This window comes from Lolium perenne, chromosome 4, assembly GCF_019359855.2.
Source record: "Lolium perenne isolate Kyuss_39 chromosome 4, Kyuss_2.0, whole genome shotgun sequence".
In the NCBI taxonomy this organism is placed as follows: domain Eukaryota; kingdom Viridiplantae; phylum Streptophyta; class Magnoliopsida; order Poales; family Poaceae; genus Lolium; species Lolium perenne.
The window spans coordinates 300861956-300873122 of record NC_067247.2 but is presented as its reverse complement, the minus strand read 5'-3'; positions in this window follow the sequence as shown (position 1 = coordinate 300873122).

Below are 11167 nucleotides of genomic sequence, written 5' to 3'. Positions count from 1 at the left end.
TCGGCTCGGGGGGCACCTAAACACGATGAACATGGGAACAGGTGCAGGAGAACATGTGTGCAGTGAAATATTCGGGCCGATAGGAGAAAATCGGCCAGTAAAAAAAAATTTTTTTACAGCCGATGCAAGGGCATCGACTTTAGAACTAAGAAACAAAGCCGATGCGCAACCATCGACTCTAGTGCAATTACACGAGGTTTACCGGATCTCCACCAAATCCAGTTCAGCTGTGGGGCCCTCTGCTTCTTCGCGGGGGTAAAACAATGAGAACTTCTTCAGCTGCTTTGAGCCGATCCGGGTTCCTGAACCTTCTTGTCGAGGATTCTCAACCTTTGGTACTAGCTCAGCTGTGTTGACAGAAGGGGTATATCGGCTTTTTAAGGAGGAAAGGTGATCGGCTTGGGTGCGTCCTCTCTGACATTCTCGCCTCGAGTAAGGCTCGGGGGGCAGCAGGCCTGGTGGATGCTCTGTTTAAGAGCCGATTGGGGTACCATCGGCTGGTCTTTCGTCGCAACCTTCTTCACAAATGATGAGTGTTAAAGAAGACCATTAGGTTTGGTTGGAAGAATTCAAAGGCTTCCCTGAAGATTCTACATTATCCACCAGATTTCAAAATCATCAGTTGAAGAATGGAAGGGTGAATTTTAAAGGACCGATGCGTTGCTATCGGCTCATTACGCATTGGCAAAGGGGACAAATCGGCAAGATCAGTATGAGAAGAAATCGGCTAAATTAAACTCAAAGGAAATCGGCAAGATCAAATTGGGGAAAGTTCTTCATTGATAGATTTCTTACATAAAGAGCTGATTGCTCTCAAAAGGAAGTACTAGGGGATACATTGCCCCATCTACTACTACTGGTCCTATACTAGAGGTCCTATCTACGGGCCGTCACTGCCCTCGTCATCGTCGTCGTCGCCGCTGTCGGCGCTGCTCCCGGCGGGCTCGTCGTCGCTCCAATGGCCGCCGACCGGGCCCTCATTGTCCTCGTCCTCTTCGTCAGCGTCGTCGTCGTCGCTGAGGTTCCCCGGCCAGGGGCAGAACCGCTTGGCCGGCGGCTCGTCGGAGGAGGTGTCGTCCTCCTCCTCCTCCTCTTCTTCCTCCTCCACCTCCTCGGGAGAGGTGAAGTCGCAGGAGAAGCGATCGTCGTCGCTCTCCTCCTCCATTTCCCCGCTAGCGAGGAAGCGGAGGTCGCTTTCCCCGTCGGTCAGGGACTTGTCGTCCTCCGACCAGATGGAGAAGTCATGGCTAGACTCCTCCCCGGCCTCAATGGCGCGGCGGGTGTTGGCTGCGTGGACCTCCGCCGGGTTCGGTTCCGGCGTCGGCTCGCGGGAGGAAGAGGACTGGGTGGAAAGATCCGATGAGGCAGAGGAGGAAGAAGACATGGTGGCACAGGAGGGCTTTTGGAGTGCTAATGCGAAGAAGATGCGGAAATGAACTGTGCGGAGCGGTTAAATAAAAGGGGATATAGTGGAAATTCAATGCCACAGCAGTTTCCGAGGAAGTGGTGCCTAAAAGAAAAAAAAACTACCAGGTCACGCGGAGAAGTTGAGAAGGCAAGGCATCATGATGATGGATACTGCAACGGTTCTGCCACGACATGACCCGACGAAGGAAAAGCATAGTGATTTTGGAATTACCAATTCCAAAACCAGGGGGGCATGTGTTATCACCAGAATTTGACCGAGTCAGAGGTGGGCCGCGATCAAGATGGACTTGAAGAATATACATGGAAGAATTACGTGAATCGGCCTGTTATGCTGAGTTTGGGCTAGTTTGCCTTTGTATCTGTAACATATTAGGATACGTGTCGGTTAGTTAGAATTTTACCCGTGCACGGTTAGGTGCACGTCTAAGTTAGAAAGTCCCCTGGACTATAAATATGTATCTAGGGTTTATGGAATAAACAACAACCAACGTTCAACCAATCAAATCAATCTCGGCGCATCGCCAACTCCTTCGTCTCGAGGGTTTCTACCGGTAAGCAACATGCTGCCTAGATCGCATCTTGCGATCTAGGCAGCACAAGCTCCACGTTGTTCATGCGTTGCTCGTACTGAAGCCTTTTTGATGGCGAGCAACGTAGTTATCATAGATGTGTTAGGGTTAGCATAGTTCTTCGCGTAACATGCTATCGTAGTGCAACCCTTGCATATCTAGCCGCCCTTACACCTATCTTAAGTGTAGGGGCGGCACCCCGCTTGATCATTATTTAGTAGATCTGATCCGTTACGGTTGCTCCTTGTTCATCAAGGATTAGTTTAATATCTGCAATAGTTAGGCCTTACAAAGGGCTGGAGGATCCAGCGGCACGTCGGGTGTCGTTCGCTAGTCCTAGACAGGATGTTCCGGGGATCAACCTCGTGTTGGTTTTTAGGCCTTGTCTAGGATCGGCTTATGATCACCGTGCGTGGCCGCGAGGCCCAATCCTGAGTAGGATGATCCGATTATGCGGTGAAAACCCTAAATCGTCGTAGATCTCATTAGCTTTATCTTGATCAAGCAGGACCACCATATATTCGTACACCTCGTACGAATCATGGGTGGATCGGCTCCTTGAGCCGATTCACAGGATAACCTGAGAGCCGATCGAGGCTCGTATTTAATGTTTACGTGTATGCCATGCAGGAAACTAAGCGAGGCATCTCCATCACCTTCCTGACCAGGTATAGGTCAGGTGGTACGCCCTTGCATCAGCATCGGACGTGTGTACCAGAAGGCTTTGCGGGCCGTCGCTCGGAGGGACCTCGGCCAGCCGCAGCCCTAGGTTGTTCCCGGCTCTACTGTGTTGCCCGTCGCTGCCCGCCGGTGGGTTTTGGCAGCAACAACAACCCAAAGGTTTTGTCGATCCTAAAAATGCTGACAAAGTATGCAAACTTCAGCGTTCAATTTATGGACTGAAGCAAGCATCGAGAAGTTGGAACCGACGCTTTGATAAGGTGATCAAAGACTTCGGATTTATACAAAGGTCATGGAGAGGACAGTATTTTCATGAAAGTTAGTTGGAGCTCTTTAGCATTCCTGATATTATCTGTAGTTGACATATTATTGATTGGGAATGATATAGAACTATTAAGCAGTGTAAAGGGTTATTTGAATAATAGTTTTTCAATGAAAGACCTTGGTGAAGCATCGTATATATTAGGCATCAAGATTTATAGAGATAGATCAAGACGTCTAATAGGGCTATCAGAGAGTACATACCTGGACAAGATTCTAAAGAAATTTAGAATGGACGAAAGTAAGAAAGGATTCTTACCTATGTTACCAGGCAAGGTCTTGAGTAAGACTCAAGGTCCGGCTACGGCAGAAGAAAGAGAAAGGATGAGTCGATCCCCTATGCCTCGGCAGTAGGCTCTATCATGTATGCCATGCTATGTACAAGACCGGATATAGCACATGCCGTTAGTTTGACTAGCGTAGATATCAAAGTGATCCAGGAATGGAACACTCGGACAAGCGGTCAAGAATATCCTGAAGTACTTGAAAAGAACTAAGGATATGTTTCTTTGTTATGGAGGTGACCAAGAGCTCGTTGTAACTAGTTACACCGATGCAAGTTGGAACACTGATCCTGATGACTCTAAGTCACAGTCTGGGTACGTGTTTATATTGAATGGTGCTGCAGTAAGCTAGGCAAGCTCGAAGCAGTGCACGGTGGCGAAATCCTCAACAGAATCGGAGTACATAGCGGCTTCAGAGGCTTCATCAGAAGCGGTATGGATGAAGAGGTTCATTGTAGAGCTCGGTGTGGTTCCTAGTGCATTGGACCCACTAGTCATCTATTGTGACAACATGGGTGCCATCGCCAATGCACAAGAACCAAGGTCACACAAGAGGCTGAAGCATATCAAGCTGCGTTATCATTCGATTCGCGAGTACATCGAAGATGGAGAAGTAAAGATTTGCAAAGTACACACTGATCTGAATGTAGCAGATCCGTTGACTAAAGCTCTCCCTAGGGCAAAGCATGACCAACACCAAAGTGCCATGGGTGTTAGGTACCTTACAATGTAATCTAGATTATTAACTCTAGTGCAAGTGGGAGACTGTTGGAGATATGCCCAAGAGGCAATAATAAAAGTGGTTATTATATATCTTTATGTTTATGATGAATGTTTATATATCATGCTATAATTGTATTAACCGAAACATTGATACATGTGTGATATGTAAACAACAAAGAGTCCCTAGTATGCCTCTTAACTAGTTTGTTAATTAATGGATGATTAGTTTCATAATCATGAACATTGGATGTTATTAATAACAAGGTTATATCATTATATGAATGATGTAATGGACACACCCAATTAAGCGTAGCATAAGATCTCGTCATTAAGTTATTTGCTATAAGCTTTCGATACATAGTTACCTAGTCCTTATGACCATGAGATCATGTAAATCACTTATACCGGAAAGGTACTTTGATTACACCAAACACCACTGCGTAAATGGGTGGCTATAAAGGTGGGATTAAGTATCCGGAAAGTATGAGTTGAGGCATATGGATCAACAGTGGGATTTGTCCATCCCGATGACGGATAGATATACTCTGGGCCCTCTCGGTGGAATGTCGTCTAATGTCTTGCAAGCATATGAATAAGTTCATAAGAGACCACATACCACGGTACGAGTAAAGAGTACTTGTCAGGAGACGAGGTTGAACAAGGTATAGAGTGATACCGAAGATCAAACCTCGGACAAGTAAAATATCGCGTGACAAAGGGAATTGGTATTGTATGTGAATGGTTCATTCGATCACTAAAGTCATCGTTGAATATGTGGGAGCCATTATGGATCTCCAGATCCCGCTATTGGTTATTGGTCGAAGTGAGTACTCAACCATGTCCACATAGTTCACGAACCGTAGGGTGACACACTTAAAGTTGGATGTTGAAATGGTAGAACTTGAATATGGAATGGAGTTCGAATATTTGTTCGGAGTCCCGGATGAGATCCCGGACATCACGAGGAGTTCCGGAATGGTCCGGAGAATAAGATTCATATATAGGATGTCATTTTATGTGAATTAAAATGTCGCGGAAGGTTCTATGGAAGGTTCTAGAAGGTTCTAGAAAAGTCCGGAAGAAACCACCAAGGAAGGTGGAGTCCACATGGGACTCCACCTCCATGGCCGGCCAACCCTAGTGGGGGAGGAGTCCCAAGTGGACTCCCCCTTAGGGGGCCGGCCACCCCCCCCCCATATGGGAGGTGGAAATCCCACCTCTAGTGGGAGTCCTAACTTGGGTAGGTTTCCCCACCATATGGAAGGTTTTTGGTTCGGGTCTTATTCGAAGACTTGGAGACCAACACTTGGGGTTCCACCTATATAATGAGGGGCCAAGGGGAGGGGGCCGGCCACCCAAGAACCACCAAGGTGGCCGCACCCCTTAGTGGCCGGCGCCCCCTCTCCCCAAACCCTAGCCGCATCGCTCCTCCACTTCCCGCACGCTTAGCGAAGCTCCGCCGGATTTCTCCACCACCACCGACACCACGTCGTCGTGCTGTCGGATTCAAGAGGAGCTACTACTTCCGCTGCCCGCTGGAACGGGGAGGTGGATGTCGTCTTCATCAACAACTGAACGTGTGACCGAGTACGGAGGTGCTGCCCGTTCGTGGCGCCGGAACAGATCGTGATCAAGATCTTCTACGCGCTTTTGCAAGCGGCAAGTGAACGTCTACCGCAGCAACAAGAGCCTCCTCTTGTAGGTTTTGGAATATCTTCAAGGGTGAGACTCGATACCCCCTCGTTGCTACCGTCTTCTAGATTGCATCTTGGCTTGGATTGCGTGTTCGCGATAGGAAATTTTTTGTTTTCTATGCAATGTTTTCCTACATTTGTCGCCTTCAGGTGATATGAGTATTACCCCTGCTCCAGCTCCTTCTAACCTTTTGGACCCGTCGAAGTTCATAGTCCAGGTTCTCGATAAATCCGGAGGTCCTGTGTTTTGCAACTCCATCCACTCTGCGATGAAGTCTGGTAGAATTTGTGACTTTATTGCCTTTCTTTTTTCATATGTGATGTCCCGAGGAGAAAGTTCTATTCCCCAAAGGGAGACACGGCCTGTAGCTTCTGGATTATTGAGTATGTTGGATAAAGGCGCCTCATTGACCACTATTATCGGATGCGCCGAAAAATAGTGATGCAATTTTCTTGCGGTTGTGAATACTCCATATGCTAGCTTTTGGTACTGCGGGTACCTCTGTTTTGAAGGCGATAATACTTCGCTGATAAAATATACTGGCCTCTGCACTCCATGGAGTTTTCCTTCTTCTTCTCTTTCGACAACTAGTGCCGTGCTGACCACCTGATGTGTAGCCGCAATATATAACAGGAGCGGTTCTTTCTCTTTTGGCGCCACTAGAATTGGTGGTGTCGAAATTTTCCGTTTGAGGTCCTCGAAGGCCCTATCTGCCTCTTCGTTCCACTGGAACTTCTCTCCTTGTTTGATTAGGGCATAGAATGGTAGCGCCTTTTCTCCCAGCCTGGCGATGAATCTACTTAAAGCTGCGACTCGCCCAGTTAACTGTTGTATTTCCTTCAACTTTGTTGGCTTCCTCATTGTTACGATAGCTTGGATTTTTTCGGGATTTGCTTCAATCCCTCTTGCTGAAACTAGGAACCCGAGAAGTTCTCCTGCAGGGACACCGAAAGAACATTTCGTCGGATTCAACTTGAGACAAAACTTGTCGAGGTTGTCGAAAGTTTCTTTCAAGTCGTCGATTAGTGTTGCTCCCTTTTTTGATGTGATGACGACGTCGTCGATGTACACTTGTACATTTTTCCCAATCTGTGTTACTAGGCACTTCTGCATCATCCGTTGATATGTTGCTCCCGCGTTTTTCAACCCGAAGGGCATTGTTTTGTAACAAAATACGCCGTACGGTGTGATGAACGCTGTTTTAGCTTCGTCGTCTTCTTTTAATCTGATCTGATTGTAACCGGAATATGCGTCCAAGAAGGAAAGACGTTCACATCCTGCCGTGGAGTCGATAATCTGATCGATCCTTGGGAGGGGAAAGTGATCCTTTGGACAATGTTTATTGAGGCACGTAAAGTCGACACACATGCGAAGGACTTTCGTGTTTTTCTTCGGCACCATCACTGGGTTAGCTACCCAAGTGGCCTCGGTAGATATCTCTTTGATGAAACCAGCTTCTCTAAGTCGATCAATTTCTGACAGCATGGCTTTGCGGTTTGGTTCCGAAAAACGACGCAAAGGTTGCTTGATTCGTCTCGCAATAGGATCCAAGTTTAGGTGGTGCTCGGCAAGTTCCCTGGGTACTCCTGGCATGTCAGCTGGACACCATGAGAAGATTTTCCAGTGCTCACGGAGGAACTCGACGAGCGCGCTTTCCTATGCGAGGTCCATGTTTGTTGCGATGGACGTCGTTTTCTTCGGATCTGTCGGGTGAATCTGCACTTCCTTAGAATCTTTTGCTGTATTGAAAGTTGATTCCTTGTTGGGCCTCCCTACGTCTGGCAGCACATCATAATCAGTCATGAGCCTTGACGCTGCGTACTCTGCCTGCATCCCGAAAGTTTCTGATAGTCGATGAAAATCTTTGTCGCATTTATCGACTAGCGCGAAGCTTCCTTTGACTGTGATTGGTCCCTTAGGTCCAGGTAACCTCCAAAGCAAGTACGTGTAATGTGGTACCACCATAAACCTGGCATATGTTGGTCGCCCCAACAAAGCGTGATACTGCGACGGGAAATCCACAACTTCGAATTCCAACCTCTCTATCCTGTAGTTTTCTCGGGTCCCAAACTGAACGTCGAGATTAATCTTCCCCAGTGGGTAACTTGGCTTTTCTGGTGTGATGCCGTGGAAACGTGTGTCGGTTGGTTTCAAATTTGCGAGGGAAATATTCATCTTCCTTAACGTATCTGCGTACATAAGGTTTAGACTGCTGCCGCCATCTATGAATACTCGAGATACATCGAATCCCGCAATTATCGCCGGGTAAGATCGCTGCTGATCGCCCGGTCGAGGAACTTGCTGTGGATGATCAGCTATTGTGAAGCCGATATCTTGCCCTGACCAGTTAAGGTACTCGACTGTTGGTGGTGGCATCTTCTCTGCCATAAACACCTGTCGCGAGATTACTTTCTGAGCTATATTGGATGGCTTGCCTTTCTGAATTATCGAGACCGCTCCGTTAGAGTTAGGATCGACGTAGGGCGGTGGAGCAGGTGCTGCCGCTATTCTGAGCTGATGTCGATTTTCGTCTGTAACCGCGGGAGGAGGTGGCAAGTGAATCTCACTCCTAGGTCCTTGAGGATTTCTGTGAGCTGCCTGAGCATTTGCGTGTCCTGCCCACTTTAACATTGCCTGGAAATTTCGGCAATCCTTTTGTAAGTGTCCTGACTGTCTTTTTCCATTGCTATCGAGAAAGAAATGCATCTGACACGGCCCGTTCATCATCTCTTCGGGAGACACAAAAGGTCTCTGGAACCTTGGCCCGCTATTTTGCATGTTATCTCTATTGTCGCCTTGCTGTGCATTACTTCTCTGGTAGTCATCTCTACTGTTTCCTCCATTGTTTCCCCGAAAGCCAGCCGATAATTGGCCAGGTGCATCGTAACTTGAAAATTGACGGGGGAATCAACGTCTAGTTTGAAAATTTCGACTGCGATCTTCCTCTGGGGAACTATGTCGTTTGTTATGTACTGCATCTTCGCCATCTGCCCATCTGTTTGCTATCTCCATTAAAGCTGATACTGTTCTTGGGTTTGTCCTCCCCAAGTCCTCCACGAAATCTCCTCGTCGAACTCCTGCAACAAATGCATCTATCGCTCTTTCGTCAGATATATTTTCTGCCGAGTTTTTGATGATGTTCCACCTTTGGATGTACTTCCTCATTGATTCATCATGCTTTTGTCGACATGACCTCAACTCCTCTAGTGTCGCAGGTTTCTTGTAGGTTGACCGGAAATTCTTGATAAACACATCCTCGAAACTTTCCCAGCTGTCGATGGAACCTGGGGGAAGCTTTTTTATCCATGATCTGGCGGCTCCGCTCAGATGTATCTGGATGCTCTGCATGGCTGTCGCTCTGGTCCCGCCTATCAATTTCTTGTCTCGAGGTAATCCACAAGCCAATCCTCGGGGTCTTGCAGGCCATCGAATTTCTTGAAACTATCGGGTAGCTTGAATCCTGATGGAACTCGAGTTTTTCGGACCCGTCGTGTGAAACATGGAAGTCCACACATGTCCTCTTCAGCAAGTTCTGGTGAATGTCGACGTTCCCTTCTTTCTTGTCGCGCTCTATCGACTCTGGCCTGAGTTGCTGTGTCCCTGGCTCCACTTGCTCTTGGTGGATCTTGCACTGCTGCGGTAGGTCTCGGACTATTTTGCCTTGCAGTTCCTTCGGGAGGTGTGGCCGTGAATGCTGCTCCCATGGCTCCACATCCTGCCATGGCCATGTTGTACAACGCTTCTCTTGGATCTCCGGGAGGTGACCTGGACGCTAAGATGAAAGCTTGTGTCGCCATGTATCCTGCTTCCGGTGTTTTTGGGATAATATTCCCCCTCGTGTCGATTGACATAAAGGACATGTCGAGGTTTTGGATTAGAGTCTCTCTTTCAGCTTCCGGTATATTTTGCAGCCGAGATCTTGCTCTCCTCCGAGCTTCTCTGTGACTATCTCCCGAAGTTTCTGAGTGTCGACTTAATTCCGCTCGTCGCCTGCTTGATGCGGAAGCTGCCTCCCTTCTTCTGTTCAAAGCAGCTGTCTGTTTTTCCAACTCTCTTCCAGCTCGGCGAGTCTATATTGATAAGCTTGCAGTTCTTCGACTGTAGCAGTTGTCTCCATTGGTTCAGAGCCATCCAAAGCTTTCGCAGCTCTATCCCAGGCTGCTTGTGGAAGTTGAACTCTGGCACGTGGTGTGGGCCCGACATATTTAGTGCCCAAACCTCTCCTTAGATCTGAGGGATCGACATAGGGGTTTCCCAAATCGTCGAAAGCCTCTGATGTTTCCTCTTGATCGCGACTTGCTTCTCCAATGGCATAAACTTGGTGATATTTTGGAGTTTTCGTTTTGTTTGGTTTGGTGACGCCATCATAGAGATTGGTGAAGACCTTCCCAGTAGAGATGGATTTGTCGATGAAGTCGAAGCTATCGGTGTCGCTTGAATCATCGCTTATATAGGAGTCCGCCGATGACTCGAAGGACATGTCGCTGAAGATTTTGGCTAGTTTTTCACTTGCCCTGCTGCCGATGAAACGTGGTGACGAAATCTCCTTGTCGCTTGACTCGACGGATGGTACTGAGTTTGAGAAATCAGGACCAACCGCTGGTAATCCCGACGAGATCGGAACTTCGAGACGATACGATCCTTCTTTCTCGACGTGGAAGTGGAATTTTCCAAACGTCATCTTCATGGGCTCCTCCAGATACGCATATGCATCCAAACGGGAGGGCGGGTGAGGAATAAAATCAACGAGACCAGTTTCGATCTGTTTACCTCTGTCCATGATATTGCTTGCTACTGATGAAGTCGACGATCTTGAACGTGCCATCGAGATCAGCTCCTTGTCGCCTCTAGATCCCACGGACGGCGCCAATTGACAAGGTATTAACTTGTCAATGCCTACGGATTGTAGACTAGGGTTTAGTTGGATGTAGAGGGCAAGTAGATCTCGAAGGTTTCAGCCAAAAAGTACCCGACGAATATGAAAACTAGGGTTTGAGAAACAATGATTCGATGCCTTCTGTGTCCCTCGACTCCCCCTTATATAGGAGGCGGAGCCGAGGGATTCGTATTGTACAAGTTACAGAGTCCAGGAAGGTTTCTAACTCCTCCCGCAAGATTACAAATAATGCTTCCTATTACAACTCTAGCTTTACTTAACAATATCTTGGGCTTCCGAGTCTTCTTAATCTTCGGGTAGTGGGCCTTCAGTAAACCCCGGGTACTATCATCGGCAGGCCCATTGGGGATGCCTATGTCAGCTGGAACCGTTTATTTGGTCCAACGCGTCCCAAATCGCTTTGGGGGACGCTTTGGGGACGCGACTGGAGATGCTCTAACATCTTCTATTTGGGAAATGCTGTTTCCACATCGGTACCTTAAAAAATATCTCAAACTCCAGTAATTCGACGTGAAGTTGTTATTGAAGAAGCACCGGCGACCCGATCGAATCCCTTTGCATAAGGATTC